The sequence below is a fragment of the Gopherus flavomarginatus genome, chromosome 21 (assembly GCF_025201925.1).
Source record: "Gopherus flavomarginatus isolate rGopFla2 chromosome 21, rGopFla2.mat.asm, whole genome shotgun sequence".
Classification (NCBI taxonomy): domain Eukaryota; kingdom Metazoa; phylum Chordata; order Testudines; family Testudinidae; genus Gopherus; species Gopherus flavomarginatus.
The window spans coordinates 13,956,599-13,971,667 of NC_066637.1; the positions used below are offsets into that span (position 1 = coordinate 13,956,599).

The following is a 15,069-nucleotide window of genomic DNA, read 5'->3' on the forward strand; positions in this document are numbered from 1 at the left end:
CAGGTATTCTATTCAAACTTATTCATCTTGTATTTATTGGATTTTTGCCATCATCTTTTCTTCCCACTGAGTTCCTCTTTCCTATCTGATAGTCTGATTTGTTTGATCATCTTCTGATTCTAACTTCCCCCTGGGAGCCGTTCCACTGGCGTAAACCTATGTAACTTCAGAGAAATCAGTGTTCAGTGAAATCGGTACTCAGCACTAGTTGAGTATCTAACCTGTAATAGCTCCTGCTGTCAATGGGCTTAGACCCATTGTCTGCTCTTTCAGATTACTCTTTATTTCCCTCAACTTCTTTACAAGTTTTGCTTCCTCCTTTTGTCTTGAGTAATGTTCTCATCTCCTCTGAAAGTCTTCAGTAAATGTTGGGGCGTTACCATACTGTTAAGAGACATTCTGGTAATGTCTGTACAAAGGGATATGTGGAATTAAATAAAATTTAGAATGGGAAACTGTGCTCAGACTTTAATACCCTAAACACCCTCTCTTGGTATAGTAGATAATTCTTTAGATCTTCAAGATAAGTAGGCTTGGAAGGATTAGCTTTTCATCAGTAAATGTCAATTTCATTCATCACATCCAAACAATGAAAGAACATTTCCATTGATTAGTCACAGAAATTTAAAGATAGGCCAAGTAAGAAAAATGCTGCTTAAGAACTTAATATGAGTTTGACTTAAGGATATTTAATGTGTATATTTCGATGTGTCAATAATTTGTGTTTTAACAGTTTTATAAAGCTTTAACTTTTTGAATCTCAACATCTACTGTCATTAAATAATTATCTGACGCCTCCTTCCCCAATAATTAACCACAACTGTGGAGATTTAATAGATAAAGATAGAAAAAAGTGCTTAAAAATAAACTGATATCCATCAAAATTATTTAAAAACTAAAAATCAACTTCTGCCAAGCTTCAAGATAACCTAGTGGAGGCCACTAAGGAAATCAACAAAAATCCAGTGTTGGCAAAACCACTGATGATTACTCATTGGAAAGGTGCCTTGGAAGGTAGTGAGGAAGTGGGTAGATGCATTGGCTTGGACAGCTATTTATGAAAAACAGATGTACACATTATGAAACACAAGAGATCAATCTGAACACATATGGCAGCATTTTCATGGTTATTTAGAATCACAGTCATCCACGAATGATTAATCGAGTCCTTCCCAAAACAGGAATGCATAGTCTCTTGTAAAGCATGAGACATTTTTGTTTGGTCTTTTCCTCTCCTACTCTTTTTGAATGAAGGCGTGCAGGTACTATAGTTATGCCCTCCAACACCGGATACAGAAGACTCAGTAAGACTTCACATCCTCACAATACCGGACATTCCGGTACTTTCTGGAACAGTGTGACTTCGCCCATGCCAGCGTGACCCTGCTCCTGTCAGCATGACTACACGGAGGATGCCGTTTTTAAGAGCGCGCCGCCCTGCCCCCACTAGTGTGACTTCACTCTTCAAAATGGCTTTCTCCATCCGTGATACTGAGGAAAACCACGTCTGGCTTCATCATAGGACAAGACGGACAACAACCATTAGAAAAAGGGAACTGTTTTGCCTAAAACTAGCAGCAAAGAATCCTGTGGCACCTTATAGACTAACAGACGTTTCGGAGCATGAGCTTTCATGGGTGAATACCCACTTCCTCAGATGCATGTAATGGAAATTTCCAGGGGCAGGTATATATATGCTAGCAAGCAAGCTAGAGATAACGAGATCAGTTCAATCAGGGAGGATGAGGCCCTGTTCTAGCAGTTGAGGTGTGAAAACCAAGAGAGGAGAAACTGGTTCTGTAATTGGCAAGCCATTCACAGTCTTTGTTCAATCCTGAGCTGATGGTGTCAAATTTGCAGATGAACTGAAGCTCAGCAGTTTCTCTTTGAAGTCTGGTCCTGAAGTTTTTTTGCTGCAGGATGGCCACCTTAAGGTCTGCTATAGTGTGGCCAGGGTGGTTGAAGTGCTCTCCTACAGGTTTTTGTGTATTGCCGTTCCTAATGTCTGATTTGTGTCCATTTATCCTTTTCCATAGAGACTGTCTAGTTTGGCCGATGTACATAGCGGAGGGGCATTGCTGGCATATGATGACGTATATTACATTGGTGGATGTGCAGGTGAATGAACCAGTGATGGTGTGGCTGATCTGGTTAGGTCCTGTGATGGTGTCGCTGGTGTAGATATGTGGGCAGAGTTGGCATCGAGGTTTGTTGCATGGATTGTTTCCTGAGCTAGAGTTATTATGGTGCGGTGTGCAGTTACTGGTGAGAATATGTTTCAGGTTGGCAGGTTGTCTGTGGGCAAGGACTGGCCTGCCACCCAAGGCCTGTGAAAGCGTGGGATCATTGTCCAGGATGGGTTGTAGATCCTTGATGATGCGTTGGAGGGGTTTTAGCTGGGGGCTGTATGTGATGGCCAGTGGAGTCCTGTTGGTTTCTTTCAGATCAACAGAGCCAGATGTGTACCCAGAAGCCTCCTACTGCAAGACAAACCCAAGAAAGAAACCAACAGGACTCCACTGGCCATCACATACAGCCCCCAGCTAAAACCCCTCCAACGCATCATCAAGGATCTACAACCCATCCTGGACAATGATCCCACACTTTCACAGGCCTTGGGTGGCAGGCCAGTCCTTGCCCACAGACAACCTGCCAACCTGAAACATATTCTCACCAGTAACTGCACACCGCACCATAATAACTCTAGCTCAGGAAACAATCCATGCAACAAACCTCGATGCCAACTCTGCCCACATATCTACACCAGCGACACCATCACAGGACCTAACCAGATCAGCCACACCATCACTGGTTCATTCACCTGCACATCCACCAATGTAATATACGCCATCATATGCCAGCAATGCCCCTCTGCTATGTAAATTGGCCAAACTGGACAGTCTCTACGGAAAAGGATAAATGGACACAAATCAGACATTAGGAATGGCAATATACAAAAACCTGTAGGGGAGCACTTCAACCTCCCTGGCCACACTATTGCAGACCTTAAGGTGGCCATCCTGCAGCAAAAAAACTTCAGGACCAGACTTCAAAGAGAAACTGCTGAGCTTCAGTTCATCTGCAAATTTGACACCATCAGCTGAGGATTGAACAAAGACTGTGAATGGCTTGCCAATTACAGAACCAGTTTCTCCTCTCTTGGTTTTCACACCTCAACTGCTAGAACAGGGCCTCATCCTCCCTGATTGAACTGACCTCGTTATCTCTAGCTTGCTTGCTAGCATATATATACCTGCCCCTGGAAATTTCCATTACATGCATCTGAGGAAGTGGGTATTCACCCATGAAAGCTCATGCTCCGAAACGTCTGTTAGTCTATAAGGTGCCACAGGATTCTTTGCTGCTTTTACAGATCCAGACTAACACGGCTACCCCTCTGATGCCTAAAACTAGAGGAATTGCCTGCCTACCTGGTAAATGGAAGGAAGAGCTGTGGAGACACTGATAGTTCGACACTACAGAATGTAAATCGTAATGATAAGATTTATTTTGTGCTTTTTCTTCTCAAACATCAGTTTTGAAAGAGTGAAAATGTGTCATGGGACCTGGAGCAGCTTGTGTAACTGCCTGGGACTGGCCCATTGGTATAGTTTGTTTCTGCAGCAGCCCTGCTTGAGTTTAAGCATCTGTGAAGTGCCATTTCTCGCAAACCAGAAAATTGTAGTGAAATGACCTGCTTTGTGAAGGCCCAAGCCACAGGCTGAAATGAAGCATATAAAGCAAAGCTTTGTTCAGCCAAGTTCCAGAGTATCAGACAAGGCTTCCTTCAGACTTCACTTAAAGGGAATAGCAGGGCTACCTCTGTGTCTCTCCTATATTTGGGGAGTATGGGGTTACCATTCTTTCCTTACCAGAACCTATGTAGGGGTCCTTCACCTCATTACAGTCACTGACATATCTTCATAAAGAGCCCTCTCCTGCTCCTCCAATTCCTTTCCTAACAGAGCCAAAATAATGGAGTGTCCTTATACAGAATACATGATTCTACATGATAGATGTAAAATTCCTCTACCGTGTCAGGACCTTCCAAAACTATCTCTTGAGGAAACTACAAAGCATCCCTGCAATTAAATTTAAATTCCTTTATTGGGTACAGAAACATGAGGGTTTTCCTAAGTAGGACCAGCTATAAAGAATGTGTTGTGAGTAATTACAGGACTTCAGTTGCCAGTGCAGTTCTAATGATGTACATATGTGGCTATCATCCATATCTTTGGTTTTTTTGTTGTTTTCTTTAATCTGGGCACTCTTGTTCATTTGCTTTCAAAAAATGCATCCAATCAACTGTTTGTGCTAGTGAAAAGGGTAAAGGTGGGTGAATCTCAAATGGTTAGGCTTCTCAGGCCTTGGCTACACTCACACTTTACAGCGCTGCAACTGGGGTGTGAAAAAACACCCCCCTGAGCACTGCAAGATACAGCGCTGTAAAGCGTCAGTGTAATCAGGGCAGCAGCGCTGGGAGCGCAGTTAGGCCTTGTCTGCATGAGGTATAATTACACCAGTATACTGCCAGTATACCACCCCCACTCCACCCCCGGTGTGGACACACTTATTCCAATATAAGAGAGGCTTTTTTGCGTGTGTTTAATTTAAACCCGTTCCTAAGCAGGATAACAAGCTTTAACTTCCAGCTGTTGTACTGAATGACCTGTATAACAGGACAACTGCATCCATACTGCGAGATGTAACGATATAACTATATCAGTTTAAAAAACAAACAAAAAAAAAAAACCACCCTCATCCCTAATTGAAATAGTTGTCAATACAAAATGTGTATGCAGACCAGGACCTGGGAGCACGTGCTCCTTTGAAAGTGAATTGGATTTGCGCTCCTATGTCTCTTAAGCATTTTTTAAAATCTTGCCCTATATCTGTAAGGGATCACGTTGTGCATCCAAAGCAAATCCATTGTACGATTGTAAACCGGTGGGCGAGGGAATGAGGCTGCTTTGTAAAATGACTGCTGTTTCTCTCTTCTGCACAGAAGTGGCTATTATGTGGCATGTTGCCTGTATAAATCCAGAACAGGCGTTAGTGAGGATAGACTGTATCTGATAAGTAGCTTGCCCTATTCATGCTGCTGCTGCCAAATGGCTGTTGTAGGACGTTGGGATATCTCCCGATTGGTCTGTGATGCTGCTTGATAGAAAAAGATCATGAGGCTCAACTGACTTTTTGATACCGATGAACCTAGAGAAGCCAAAATTCTGAACAGGCCTCAATTCAGCAAAGCGCACGTTAAGTCTCTTTGAAATCAATGGGAATTAAGCGTGTACTTAATTGTCAAAGGATTAAAAAGGAGTTAGGCCCTCAGCTTCCATTGAACGGCAATGTGAGCTGCAGGGGCGGCTCTATAGACATTTCACCGCCCCAAGCACGGCGTCATGCCGTGGGGGGCGCTCTGCCGCTTGCTGGTCCTGTGGCTCCAGTGGACGTCCTGCAGGCGTGCTTGTGGAGGGTCCGCTGGTCCCGTGGCTTTGGTGGAGCCGCGGGACCAGCACACCCTCCGGAGGCATGCCGCCAAAGGCAACCTGCCTGCCGCCCTCCCGGCGACTGGCAGAGGTCCCCCCGCGGCATGCCGCCCCAGGCACGCGCTTGGCATGCTGGGGCCTGGAGCTGCCCCTGGTAAGCTGGGCTCTTAACTTCCACAGACCTCTGAAAATCCCAGTCTACATGCTTTGCTGCTCAAGAATGGATTTAACCACATGCTTAAGTGGTTTGCTGAATTGGGGCCTTGGTGCCCAGACCTTGCTGAATGACCATCCCAGGTTGGTTACTGGCAGCATTCAACACTTAACTGGCACAGTTCATATTGGCATAGCTCCACTGAAGTCAACAGGTCTATGCTGATTTACAACAGCTGAGAACCTACTGACCCAGTATGTCTAAACTTCATGGAGTTTGTTCATCTTATTATAAGGTCACCTATGTTAATAAAGTGAGAACTGCGTGAGAGAGAACATTTGACGTTCCCTGCAGTGCCACCATGCATTGCTCAGTTGGGCTGTTGACCATGTACTTTGCCCTGGTATGAGAAAAACAGAATGCCTTCTCATAACTGATTTCTACTTCCCAGTAAATCTAGTGCTCACTGAATCTCTAGTCCACATCCAAATGACAATATCCCCTTGAAGCTTGGGTAAGTTATTGCTTCAAGTTTTCATTTCAATAACAGGGACCATGGTGAGTAAGAGAATAGGAGCAACCTGATGAGGTCTTTCAGCCACAACTATGAAATCACAGACTCTTAATTACTTTACAACAGTTCTTTTCTCGTCCCTAGTTGTTTCCCTTTGTGTATGACTGCATTGTGAAGTGTTTATCGATGCTAATGATGCGATCCTCCAGAGGCCCATTTACTCAACAGGACTGAAAGTGAAACTGTTAAGAAATTAATTTAGGCTGTGGTGATACATCAAAAAGGAGAAGTAAACAGAACACCAGCCTGGTCTCTGCTTTAACTAGCATGTCAGCTTGCTGGGACGTGAACAGAAAGACCAGGGTAATGATAAGAATCCATGGACATTTATCTATCCTAATAAAAGTAATAAACCCTTATTAGCAAACATATATTTAGAAAACACATCAGTTTCTAAAAGGCAAACCCTAGAGACAGCAACATTCCTAGGGTAACTGGACTGATGGTTCCGGACAGGAGTCAATTTAGAAGTATGGATTGAAAATTAATTTTACGTCATGCTAAATTCTTCACCAGTGAAGTAAATGGAGCTGTCCCTGTTTACACCAGCAGAGAATCTGGCCCAGTATTTTTTTTCTTTCCTCCCAACCAGACGTTCAAATACTACTGTCAGATAATGGAAAAAAATTGTTGTGTGTAATCTGTGGGCTAAAGCAGAGTTGTAAGTTTAAAATATCTGCTTATGGATACTTCACTACAGCCTTTCATTAGGTTATAAATATAGTCATTCTCCAGTTCCCATAAATCTGGGCTTTCTTTTTAATCTCCTTAGGATATTGTGGGGAAAGGACTCTAATTTCATAGACCACACACTTAAGACAATAACTCATGAAACCTATTAGATTCTCATATAAAAGACTTTAGTGGGACCGATTAGAGAGAGGTGCACAGGGCTGATGGGAGGTGGAGGACTGCTAGAAAGGCTTTCCAAAGCAAAGGCAGTTATGTAACTTACAACCCTGACTAAGCCCCTGCTTGCTTGAAAAGCAGGTTCTAGATGATGACACTGAAAGGAAATAAAATACTCACAAAGAGAAAACAGTGAGGGTAGAAAGCAGGGCTCAGATTCTCCATTCCTCCACTTGGCATAGGAGTGTGGGGATGGGAGGGGACAAACAAAGCTTTATCCCACCTTGGCATTTCTCATATTCTTGAGCCTTTGAGGGAACTGCTCAGCTCCCACCATAAGTCAGAGAAGTGTCAGAGTTGCTTCAATTTATCCTCAGACTGCATAAGGTCTCTCTAGGTCATCCACCAGCCAATAGTAGCATAGTGCAGCATGGTTTGGCCCTGTCCCCTAAGCTATGAGCTGCAAGGGCGTCTGGTGTTGAGTCATTCCAACAGCTTTAAGGTGTCTGAGGAACCCCCTTACGCCAGGAGTATTTCCCCAAGGCCATTTCCACCCAATTTACAACCCATTTCTCCTGCCAGAATGCCATAAAGGGGCTGTAGGGTAACAAAGAAACAGGCCACAGATCTTCTGTGCCTCATAATATACTGCTAGTTGGTTTATAGTCCTCTCTATTTTAATTAATTTGGTGAGCACTTTGTATATCCTGTAGAGCAAAGTGTGACCCAAAGCATCACTATTAGCTAGTTTATTTTGCAGTGGAAACAGTAGAAAATGAAGAATTCCTGCCGTTAAGGACTCGAGTTTCCTCTGGCAATTTGCATTACAAAGCATTGTTTGTATTGATTAGAGGCATTTTAGGGACCCCTATTGCTTTCAGTGGAAGTTTTCTGCATAAGGAGGATGGGATCAGAGGGAAAGAACATTACCGTGTATAAACACTGCGTAGACAGGTGAATGCGCGCTACAGGAGTCACCTGGCCTCCTTTCAGTCTGAAATATTTCTTGTACTGGGAGGTCTAGCAGAAGATGCCAGGAAGCACATTGCTGGTTTGCTGTCTCCACATCAGCATTGCATCCAGCACACGTGTCCTGTCCTCTTGGAATGAGTCTTTAAACACACTGCCCAGCCCCATAGATGTGGACCTAGAGCTCTCCCCCACTCATCAGTCAGATGAGAGTTGCTCCACAGATGAGAGTTGCTCTGAGCTATACTTTTTTAATGTTTCTTATTTCTAGGTATGCCACTGATTTGGATCCCAAAGTCACCTACATTCCGCACAAAGTCAGCGTCCCTTCCCGTCTTCTATTGTTTAATGATTTACATCCAGGATAAAGAATGATGAATGAGATAGGAGATAATTACACTGAAGGAAGGAATTTCACAACATATAAGTTTCCCACATGTGTGTGTATATATATTTTATCATTCTTTGCCACACATAACGACCTACATGTGGATCTTGGTGGGTTAACACGTAAGGTCTGAGCCCACCAAGCAATTCCTGGTTCTTAGCCTCTGTGACTTTGGTTTTTTGTCAAATGAAGGGTTTGCCTCGTGAGTGGGAGTATTCCTTTGGTAAATGAATTAACTATAATTTCATTAGTATGAGATTTAAGATTTTGGGACACATAAAATTCAAATGTTTGATCAGCAAGGCTGAGAGGTCTTCCCCTTTTGATGTGTTTTTTTTTAATTGATCTGTGTGATTCTGTTTCAGAGGGGAAGAGGAAGCAGCTAAATGGTTTGGTTCTTGATCAGTTAACAAGTCTGATATTGTTACTGACACCTTGCGTAATGTCCCCCTTTAAAACATGACTTTTCCGTAATGGCCCTTTGAGAGCAATTGAAAAGTTCGATGTAGACAAAAGTGAGCCTTGATAAAGGCAGATGTTTCTCATCCAGTTGATGTGCCTGGGCAGGATTTCAGTCTGAAGGTGCCAGAGAACAAAATAAAATGCAGCTTTGTGTCCCTTTTTGAACCTGAGTCGATGCCTAATAACCACTGCTCCCCCTTTGCACCTCTGTGTGCATGTGTGGAATTAAAATGGTACACTTTTTAGCAGCAAATAGAACAGTCATCCTGCCATTTGTCTGACCACTGATGTGATGCTTAAAGGGCTCATTGAAAAAGCAACAGAGACTTTCTGATTTATTTTTCCCCCCAGCAATTTTAAGCCATTATAGGCAAACTGTAGCCTTCAAGGCCTCATGCATTATTACGTGTAAGGGAAATCAGTGGGCAGTGGCTATAACAATTTGTGGCATGACTTAGAAGTGCTCAAAGGCCTGGTGGGTGCATTTTTGTGTAGCTTTGTGCTGGAAATCACTGCTGATTACTTTCGAAGAACTGCTGACTCACAGATGTTACATAATAACGTACAGTGCCATGCAATGGTTAAGATGCCAGTGTTTGATTTTCGCAGTGGGCGGGGTGAAAGAGAGCAATCATATTGGGCTTTTACTAAAAGGGCACATTTGCTCAGAGTTCTGATGGTAAACAGCCTAAAATAGATAGTGGTGATAATGTGAGATGGTGAACAGCACTTCCCCCAGGGCAATGCATTTGTTATGGAGCTGTTGGTAACAAAGCCAAGAGTGATTATCTCTCTGAGAAATGGGAGAATTGTCACTGCTCTTCCAAAACTCTAATTAACGGTTGCTAATAGTCATCATGAAACCAAAAGGAGGCTTCCTCTGAGTGACTTCACCAAATGGCAAGAGGCTCTGTGCTTGTGACATGCTGCTTAGCAGGCAAATGGCCTGCAAACGTTAATGTTTGGTGGGACTGAGGTACTGGGCTGATAAAAGGGTCTGGAGCCTTTGAACATTGCTGAGCTGTCTCTCACTGCAAATCCATGGAAACTCGAATATAGCACAGAGAATATGGAATGTATTAACAATAATAATGTACATATTCACATATAGGCCAAAATCTTTGGTATAAACTCTTGATACGTTGTAACATTCCATGTTGAATTCTTATGAATTCTCTAAACCAGCGGTTCTCAAGCAGCGGTATGCAAACCCCTGGGGGTATGCAGAGGTCTGCCGGGGGGTACATCAACTCATCTAGACATTTATCTCATTTTACATCAGGCTACTTAAAAAGCACTAGTGAAGTCAGTACAAACTAAAATTTCATACAGACAGTGATTTGTTTATACTGCTCTGTATACTGTACCCTGAAATATAAGTACAATATTTATATTCCAATTGATTCATTTTCTAATTGTATAGTAAAAATGAGAAAGTCAGCAATTTTTCAGTAAGAGTGTGCCATGGCACTTTTGTATTTTCATGTCTGATTTTCGAAGCAAGTAGTTTTTAAGTGAGGTGAAACTTGAGGGCACACAAGACAAATCTGATTCTTGCAGGGAGTACAGTATGGAAAGATTAAGAGCCACTGCCCTAAACTGTAATCTACCCATCTTTGGTTTGCTTTCTGTAAGACCTTATTTTCTCTGTAATTCTATTTTGGCTTCTAAAGCTTTTTATAAAAAGTCTCTAGTCCATACTTTAGCTAAGGAATAGCAATCCAAAGAAGAGTGAGAAATTTAATAGAGAGAATTGATTAATCAGAATTACTTAACCAAAAGGTGTTTTATCACATCTCTTCCTCTCAATACCAAGAGATGACCTCCCATCAACATTCTGATTCTGACCATTCCTGAATTTCTGAGGAACTTTGGCATCTTGACCTGAAGCCCTGAGTTCCTTGGCAGGTTTGAAATCTGTGACCAAATTCTGCAGGTTGGGCTCATTTCTACAATGACTGGAACCAAGCAAGTGCCAAAGATGGGAATTATTTTACTCCTGGCGTTTCCAAGGCGAGCTTAACTGGTCTTTACTTCTGGCTCAGACACTTCTCCTCTTCTCCAAAACACAGTTGAGTGCATTCTGTGGCAAGTTTATGGCAAAGGCCAGCAGGTTTATCCTTTCACAAGTGCCAAAAAGGAGATTTTTTTTTAACTGTAACCACTGGTGAGCTAAAGATCACTGAATTTGTCCTAAAGTTTGGAACACAGCCCAAGAGGAGATGTTTTTATTTTATTAAAAACTGGCAGCCTGCAAGCACAAAATGTCTGGGTAATTGTGATCTTGCGTGTTCAGCTTGTGATCGTAGGGAAAATTGCTTTATAGTTTGCTTCAGGGTGATCAGTTTCATGAGTTGCTTGTTGTTCACAAAGGGTATGTCTTCATTGCAATCTGAGGTGTGATTGCAGCATGAGTAAGCATATCTGCACTAGCTTTCCCTGCTCTAGAAGGGCTAAAAGGGTGACACGGTCTTCATCGTGAGCTGTACAAGCCCACTTGGGGACCCTGGTATTTACTTGCGTTGCTAGCTCGTGCTGTGGCACACTTCACTGCATCTGCTCTGCTGTTTCTAGCCATGCAGTCGTGGGTATACATACCCAAGCTGCGTTCACACCTTGGATTGCAGCGGAAAGACATTCCCAAAAAGAGACGAACCATGGAGAGTAAAGTGATATTTCACTAACAAATGTGCAGCTTTCCATGGTGGAAGGAAAGGGGTTGGAATACGCTGTAAATCATTTCATTTTCTTCTTGAGGTGGGGAGAAATATATTTGATGCCTTTGTGCTGATTATCTGTAAGACTACCCCTGTTGATTGTGTCATTTCAAACTGGACTAGATGAAACACTGGGGAATACACTATAGTAGATAATCACTAAAGGATGCACTAAATTATTGAATAGTCTGTCTGGTCTGTTACATCTTTCTCCATGATATCCAAGCATTTCCTGTTGTAACTTATTTGTTATCCTTGTCGTTGTCAGCTTTTCATGTGTCCAGATTTCCTAATCTATTTGCATTACAGATTTTCACTGAAGTACTTGTTAAATCATTGCCAATTTAAAAAAAATTATGGTAGCCTGAAGTTTTCTTGCTTTCTGTTGTTACAAGAAACACCGAAGATCATTATAATTGAGAGAGGATGGAGGAAAAACAACATTTCCTTTGTGCATTTCCCCCTGGTGGGCTTTGTGCATTTGACAGCACTTTGTATGTAGTCATTACGGTGTTTGAGCAGTGTGTAGTCAGTTTCTCCTAGGTGGCAGGTGTAGCACCTGATTCTCTTTTAAACTCACCGTTGAAATTGGCTAGCTTTCCGCTTTACCATGGCTCTACAGTGTAAAATGCAATGTGAGTGTATCCCTTATATTATTGTGAGCTCATCTAAAAGTTAAGGGCTGTCTTCTGCTTTCACGTGTGCCAGTGTTAATCAGCAGGTGCTCCATTCAAGCAGTGGAGTAACACCAACTTAAAGTAAATCAGCCCATATGAGTCGAAGTGTGCACAGCCTCTATGGCACCTAACAAGGAAAAGAAAATCGTTCTTAGATGTCTAGAGTTAGTGGTAGCCAGGCCGTATAAATAATGTCAGGCTAAGCCTGTTGTTTACCGTAAGCTGTTTATTTTCTGCTAAAGGAGCTTATTACAGCATTGGCCTGAGTGAGACCAAAGCACAACATCGTGTGGCCTGCAATTCCTTGGTACCAATGTACAATTTTTTTTTTAGATGCTACCATATTCTCTGTTGTTCCTTGTGTTGTGGTAATGCCTCGGAAACCGCAGTCTTGGAGCAGAACCCCATTCTGCAAAGTCCTGTACAAACATGGTCAAAATTTCTCTGTCTCCGAAAGCTTTCTCGAGGGCAGGCCTAGGCTATGTAGTAATATTGCCATATACCATAATGGTTTGCACCTTCATTTTGTAGTACAGAAATGATTTATTTAATAAGGATTAAAGACAGGGCAGTGGAGCCTGACTTAGAAATTGGGAGCAGCTGAGTTTTTAGTCTTGTCTTTGACACTAATTCGCACTGTGGTCTTGGTTAAATCACTTAGCTTACCCAGTTCAGTTTCTGCATTTGTGATGCGGGGAGAGTACTTACTGCACAGTTCACAGGAGTTCATATTTTTAAGTGCTCTGAAGTTGTAAAATACTATGTATAGTAGGTGAGTATTAATTATTAACTCTGCGTGAGATGAGAGTTCCTTTTAATGCTCTACCCCATGGCTTTAGCATAGCTACATGGTGCTTGTTTCTTGGAACTGTCCCATTTCTGATACCATGCGTCCATTGTTCTAAAAAAGGTATAGAGACAACAGTCCAATTTCTGCCTCCGCAACTTCCGCTGAAGTCAGTTACTTGTAATACTGTTCTTCTGGGTGGATCATTGGCATCAGGAGTCGAACCAGAGACCTCTAATAGTCAGGCAAAGTGACACTGAGAGTAGAGCACCAGTCTGAGACTCAGAAGGTTCTGTTTCCAGCTGTACCGTTGACCTGCTGGGTGACCTTGGGCAAGTCACTTCACTGCTCTGTGCCTCAGTTTCCCTAGCTGTAAAATGGAGATAATGACACTGCCCTTCTTTGTAAAGCTCTTTGAGATTGGGTAGCGATATAAGCGCTGGATATTATTATTTATTATTTGCATCTTCCCAGCTTCCATTTATTTGTCTAGAGTTGGCATCCATCACTGCAGTACCTAAGATTCTTAGAAATGTATTGCATTTTCTTTAATGGTATCATGAAATTCAAGTTTAGTTGCTGTTGGCTAAAGTGCCAGCTGGACTTGGACGAGGGGGACAGTTTTGGCTTGTCTGTAAAACTGAGGATGGGAGAGAGTAGCAAATAAATATGCCAGTCATTATATGAAAAATATCACCGATATTTCAGTAGCTTCATTAGAATGACCCTGTTGCTGCTGAAGGTTACATGAACTTGTCCAGACTAATGTCAGTAACTCAAAGTGGACCTGCCAGTTAGGGACGAAACCCTGCTCTCAGCTCTTCACCTCGGCCCAGCTGCTCTGCCCTTCCTACATGGCACTCAGGGTGACCAGATGTCCCGATTTTATAGGGACAGTCCTGATTTTTGAGTCTTTTTTTCTTATATAGGCTCCTGTACCACCAGTGCAGTCACAGTAATTCTGAAACTTAGGACAGAATGTGTCCTAGTGTGTGGAACATCAAAATATTCTCCTTGAAAAGCCATTTAAACTATTTTCTCTGCTCCATAACTGTCCACGGGAAAAGGTGGCCTGATTGATTCATTCCAGCACTTGTTAATTACTGTTGTAGTGAAGAAAAAAAAACCCTCAAACCACCTCCCCTCTAATCTCTGTAAAGGCAGCCTGCCATCGTCTAGCTGCGTCTCAGGTCAAAGGCCATCCATCTGTGATCTAGGGAAAGCACAATTCTGGGAGCCTGTTGTCAGGCGTAGCTAAATGAACTTGTAATGAATATTCTTATCTGAAGGTTTTGTCAGATCAGGTTGCCTAAACTGCAGATAAGTGGCTGACTCTGCTTAGAACACATGTAGGGTTAACCGTGGCTAACATTAGGCACGACATAACCTGTTGTGTGCCAGCCCTTGCTGAGAACAGTCTGCTGTTTGTTTGCAGGAGGGGTTAATTTGTGGAGGGCCACTAATCAATCTTATGTTTTTTTTTTCTTTTAATCCTGACTCCCAGTACCCTGCTCTGATCAGAAGACTTCATGACCCTCATGTTTGTAATTGCAAAAATAGGTTTGTCCAAGTGGTGCTGAGTTGTAACACTTGTCCTGGGTAAACCTGCCTCCAGTACAAAAGTGATCTGATCTGTCCATACCGGGTATGGGAATTTCTGAAGTGATGTGAGACCCACAGAGTTCTCTTCTTCATGTCAATACCCAGAATGCTGTTTGGTCTGATACCAGCAATTTCATACAAGCCTTGCTGTCTGAGCGCTGAGAACAGGTGGAAAGGATAAGCTCTGCTTGTGAATGGAGGGAGTTTGTTCTTGTATCAAAGAAATCATGTCCAGGTAAATCCTAATGGAATGCTTTACTCCTGGCTGAGTGGCAGGAGTGTCAAGTGCTGCCCTCCACCAACCATCTCTTTCAGAAGCATGGGAAGTTCCTCTTGGTGTTTCAGTACTAGAGAAGGTGTGTCTTAGTCCATCGTTCACAATAAACATAAGCACCGAG

The 15,069-nt window shown here is 42.7% G+C and overlaps 1 protein-coding gene across 4 annotated transcripts in view; it reads left to right on the forward strand.

The window, feature by feature from the left end:
- The window catches only part of KAZN (kazrin, periplakin interacting protein), a 729,684-nt gene that overhangs the window by 413,154 nt on the left and 301,461 nt on the right, over window positions 1–15,069 (forward strand). The gene's annotated exons all lie outside the window — the stretch shown is intronic.